Genomic DNA, 6,000 nt, shown 5'->3' with positions numbered 1-6,000 from the left:
AGCATCAAGGATCTTGGGTTAGACTTGAAGATTTGGCAAGAACACATCAATGTTTGAGGTAAGTTTTAGAGATTTTCGGTTTTAAGGGTTTTGATGGTTTGAGCTGTGTTTTGAGCTGGATTGATGGGAATCTCAGGGGATTTATGGGCAAGCTTTGAGGGAGAGCAAGCTAAGGAGGCCTAGGGTTGATTCAAGGTCGAAATTTGCAGCAATGGTATGATTTCTAAGACTTTATCTTTGTGGTTTGCATGAATTTCTGGTTTAGGGTTGTTCATGGTAGATTTTGAGATTTGGGATAAATGATCTTGGGATTTGAGGATTTGGGATGCTTGGGATGAATGGAGAGTGTTCATAAGCTTGATTTTGAGTTTGGTAAAGATTTGGGGAAGTTTGGTTTGAGATTGGGTGAAAGAAATCGCAGAAATGCGATTTTGGGATTTCTGGGCTGCAACTAGCGCTACAGCGCTAGTCAGTGGGCGCTGTAGCGCTAGTCCCTGTTTCTGGAGGGGTGTTCTGCTTGTAGCGCTACAGCGCCCTCTTTAGAGCGCTGTAGCGCTGCACTGTTCACAGAGGGGAATTTTTGAGTTTTGATGATGGATTTTGACCTAGGGTTCGGGGCTTGTTTCCGCCACTTTGTTTTGGGGATTTGGGACTTCCCGGGGGCTCGGGATTGGTCCCGAGGCTAGGTATTCGGACTTGGGGTTCGGTGTTGACTTTGACCTATGTTTGTGCCTAGGTGTGCGCTAAGGCTCGGGTGGGATCGTGCTCAAGGAGTCAGGTGATCTAAGCTATTGATTGGAAAGGTAAGAAAACTATAACACCCGAGGTTAGGGCATGGCCCCAGATTGTATTGTGTGCAAATGTTTAAACCTTAAATGAATCATGATGTGTGTGAATGATTATTTCGAATGTACTATATGTGTGATTATGATGAAATGAGCGGCAAGGGCCGAGTACGGCGTAAGCCGGGGCGGCCGTGGGCCGAGTACGGCGTAAGCCGGGGCGGCCGTGGGCCGAAAGTAACACCTAGCACATGGGATGCTATAATCAGGGCGGGGCCCGGTGGATTCATGTGTTATGCTATAATCAGGGCGGGGCCCGGTGGATACATGTGTTTGCTTAGTCTAAATGGTTGACTTATTTATTTGTGGATTATCTGTTATGATAAAACTGTATACATTGCATATGTTATGTTCTGCATGAGTTTTCTTGCTGGGCTTCGGCTCACGGGTGCTCTGTGTTGCAGGTAAGGGCAATGACTGAGTCAACCAACCATGAGTACGGAGAGCGTGAAGCGACGTGCACATGTTTGGTCTGCCCGACTGCTTTGGTTGGGGGTTTATTCGAAAATGGCTGTAATAATCTATGATTTTATGATTTCTCAACTGTAACCTTATTTCAAGATGTAATTAGTTTTCAAACCTTATTTTGGGATCCCAAATGTTTAATAATAGAAGTTTTAATGAAATGACGCATTTTCAAAGATTACAGCCTTAACTTTTAATTAGTCACACTTTTGTTTCAAAACCTCGGTTAGCGAGTCCATTGCACACTGTTTTGTCTTAAAAACTCACTTAGTAACGGCTCTAAGGAAGTAGGGCGTTACATTGTTGGTTTTGGATCATGGGGATGTTTGGGAACTTTAATTTTGGAATTTGGATATGTCTGGGTAGGTTATTGGAAGGTTTTTAAATGGAGAAAATGAGGTTTTTGGCTGGGTTCGTGGTTGAGTCACGACCTTGTTCTTGAGCGCTGCGGCCCAGGCTTGAAGAAGGAGGAGGTTGGCTGATTTGCAGGTAGGGCTGCGACATAAGGTTGGTATGCCACGGCGCTTGGCACAGTCACAGAAGAGGCTGGCTTCTGTTTGGAGGCGGGTCGCGGCATAGGGTTTGTAGGGCCGCGACGGTTAAGGGAAATTTTGCCCATATTTGGTTTTTAGTCATGGGAACTTAACTCTAAGGGACTGGGATCGATCCTACTACCCAGTTGAGTGGGATTCGACGTCCCAGAGGCCTGGGTTGGATTTGGAAGTATTTATTTACTCATTTTGATGAGGTTTTATATTATGGTTGTGAATAGGTTATCGCTAGGGGCTTGGATACGGGATCGTGCTTGTGGCTTGTTTATTGGTAACCTGTGCTTAGACCAAAGGTAAGAAAACTGCACCCAGTTTGTGATGCATGTAATACATAAGATACATGTGATTAGGGCATGACATAAATCCTAAATATAGAATTGATCAGAGCTTGAGTCTCTGTAATTGTGCATGATCATAATTATGCTAGTGATTGTTGAGTAAGCATGTTGAATGCCCTACATTTGGATATTTGACATATGATATATGCCTGGTTGCATTGCTTACTTGTGAATGGAACTGACCTATGAGCCAGGAATCGGCCATGGTGTCAGTATTGACTGTGAAGCTGGGACTTACTAGTCAAGTTCGACAGTAGTACTGAGCATTGGTCGTATGGTATTGGCTTATGAGTCAAGAACGGTATTAGCGTGTTTAACGCAAGTTGAAAAGATTAGATCTAATTGACATAAGCATTATCAACATAAGCATGAAATGCTTGACCGACCTTAAGTTCGATGAAAAACAAAAGCGATTGTCTAGTCTAAAGGCTAGTTATTTAGAGCCAGAGCCAAAAGGCTAAGGTGACCTACACGTCACATGGTTAGGAGGGTATGGGACCTCAGAGATAGACTTATCAGTCATTTATACAGAGATAGACTTATTAGTCATCTACCTCAGAGCGAGAGGCTTATTAGTCATCTATACAGAGAGACTTATTAGTCATCTACCTCAGAGAGACTTATTAGTTATCTACCTCAGAGCGAGAGACTTATTAGTCATCTATACAGAAAGACTTATTAGTCATCTACCTCAAAGAGACTTATTAGTCATCTACCTCAGAGCGAGAGACTTATTAGTCATCTACTTAGAGCGCAGGACTCCACAAACATTTATTTGTACCTGCTTGCATGCATGAGTAGGGATATTACTGCTAGGCATGCTTATTATGATTCAGCGACATGTTATTACCTGTTCATGAGCATATTGAGTTTTCTTGCTGAGCCACGGCTCATGGGTGCTATGTTGTGCAAGTAAAGTCAAAAGAAAGTTGAACCATCCTTGAGTTGGAGAGCTTAGGTGATGATGTGTACATATGCGGTTGCTCGACCATCACGACCGAGGGTTTAAAGAGGAACTAGGGTTAAACCCTATTTTTCCGCTTAGGTCGGTTGGTTGTAAATATTTTATTGTAATTAACCTTTAAATTATATATTGGGATCCCAATGTATACAGTAAACATTTTAGTGAAACGTTATATCTTTAACCAAAAATTTTAACCCTAAACTGTTGATCACATTTAGTTACACGATTATGGCCAAATGACTCGGTTAGCAAGTTTAGCATTGTTTAAATGCACAACGTAATGGTCCCTGAGGAGTAGGGCGTTACAATATGGGTGATGCGTCTAATGTCATTGGCATTAAGATCCGTCGAGATAGATTCAAAGGTATCTTAGGTCTATCTCAAAAAACCTACATTAACAAAGTTTTAGAGAGATTTCGGATGAAATATTGTTCACTAAGTGTTACTCCTATCGCTAAGGGTGATAAATTAAATTTGAGCCAGTGTCCAAAGAATGATTTGGAAAAGGAAGAAATGAAAAACATCCCACATGCTTCTGCTGTCAGAAGCTTAATGTATGCTCAGGTGTGCACAAGACCGAACATTGCCTTTGTTGATGGAAGGGTTAGACCACTGGAAAGCTGCAAAGAAAGTTATGAGGTACCTTAAGGGTACTAAGGATTAAAAACTCATGTTCAGACGAACCAACAATCTAGAAGTAGTTGGCTACTCAGATTCAAACTTTGCTGGTTGTATTGATTCACGTAAATCAACCTTTGGTTATGTGTTTATGTTTGCCGGTGGAGTTATATCATGGAGGAGTAACAAGCAGACCTTGGCTGCTACTTCTACTATGGAAGTCGAGTTCGTTTCATGTTTTGAGGCTACATCGCATGGTGTATAGCTAAAGAGTTTCATTTCAGGCCTTAGAGTTTTAGATTCCATATCTAGGCCATTGAGGATGTTCTGTTACAATTAAACTGCTGTATTCATGGCTAAGAACAACAAAAGTGGTAGTCGAAGCAAGCACATTGACATAAAGTACTTAGCCGTAAGAGAACGTGTTAAAGAAAATAAAGTGGTCATTCAACACATTAGCACTGAATTGATGATTGCTGATCCTATGACGAAATGCTTGCCACCTCATAAATTCAAGGATCATGTAGTGAACATGGGACTTGGTTCCCTTATGTAAATTTATTTTACAAACTGAAGTTATTATCAATGAAACTCTTATTTTGATGTTTTCTCATATTTATGCACATCTTAATTTTATTTGAGAAAATTTTATCTTCATAGGACCTGAATAAACATAAGGTTTATTCATTTAAGTACATAGCCACATAAATTACATTGTTATGTAATAAATATATTGTAATACATGGAAGATAATACTCGCCATAAAAAGAGGACTTATCACCAAGATTCATGTGTTTATTATATAACAGGGATAATCGTCAGACTTAAGTAATACATTAATTTAAATGCTGACCAAGTGTGAGATGTTAGAATATTTATTTATATGGTATATAAAATTAATTTGTTACAACTAATTGATTTAATATATCAAAGTCAATATTTTATTTATTGACAAATATTCTAATTAATAGTCAACATTATTTGTTACCTAATTTTTCATATCCCAACTGATTGAGAGAATATCTCAATCTGTGGTAGAGGCTTTGATGGAATGTTTCACTCTATAAATATAGAATACCGGTCCTCAAGCTCACTACTCTCATTATTCTGTCTTTCAGTAACTCCATCTAAAAGAGTTAATGAGAGCTTGGAAGCCCGAGTACTAGTTCTAATTTCTCTTCTTTTCTTTTTTAGATCTAGAGTTGTAGATCGAGATTATCAATAGCAATGGCTGGAGGTACATATATTCGATCATTTAAATTTTATAACAATCTGTTTATTCTGCATTAAGATTGTTATGCATCTAGATAAATATTTAATATAACACAAATATGAATTGTTGGAAGAGTAGAAATAAAATAATTTGAATTGTTTTCATCAAAAACAAGAATTTCTTTGTAAAGCGATGAAGAAACTTGGGAGAGAAAAGAAAAAAAGGGTGAGGATAGCATGAGAAAAAAAATTAGTATACACTCGTTCATAACTATTAAAATGTGCATCTTACAATTTCAACCAATAGCATTTTTATAAAAACAGTCACACGGGAAACGCCTGCACCATAGTTGGGTGTTTCGTTGGCCTACACTAGGGGTGCTCAAGATCTAAATCAATCAAATTACCCCGAACTAATCCAATTACAAAAAATTGTATATTCAATTACAATTAGACTGGACTGGATTGGATCAGTTGTTGGATGACACTCTGAAAATCCAATTAGGAACTGATCCAATCCAACATTAATTAAAAAATATATATTATAGTAAATATAAATATATTTAATTATGTTAGTTTATATTGGTTGTCATTTAGTAGATGTTATTATTGTTGTTGTTTTGATACTATGTTAGTACTTTGAAGACATTATTGTTCTTATTTTCATGCTATATTAGTACTTTAGTTATTAATTTGAGACTTATTAGTTTTAAATTTTAATAGTTGTGGTGTAAACATAATATTTCACTTGTAAATCCATCATGCTAATGACTTAATGTGATAATTTTAAGGTCTTAATGTGACATTATTACTAAATATCGTTAGTTTTTGTACGATTTTTTTATACTTTTTTACTTGTTAATCTTTTTAATATTAACATTTAAGTTAAGAGATAAAAAAACATGATTAAAAAAATTGATCTATTCCAATTACAATCAAATTATAATTGGATCAAATTGGATTGAATTTTGAAGCCAAATCAGATTTGATTGGATTGGTTAGAAACAAAA

This window comes from Humulus lupulus, chromosome X (genome assembly GCF_963169125.1).
Source record: "Humulus lupulus chromosome X, drHumLupu1.1, whole genome shotgun sequence".
Lineage (NCBI taxonomy): Eukaryota > Viridiplantae > Streptophyta > Magnoliopsida > Rosales > Cannabaceae > Humulus > Humulus lupulus.
Note: the sequence above shows the minus strand (reverse complement) of the source record.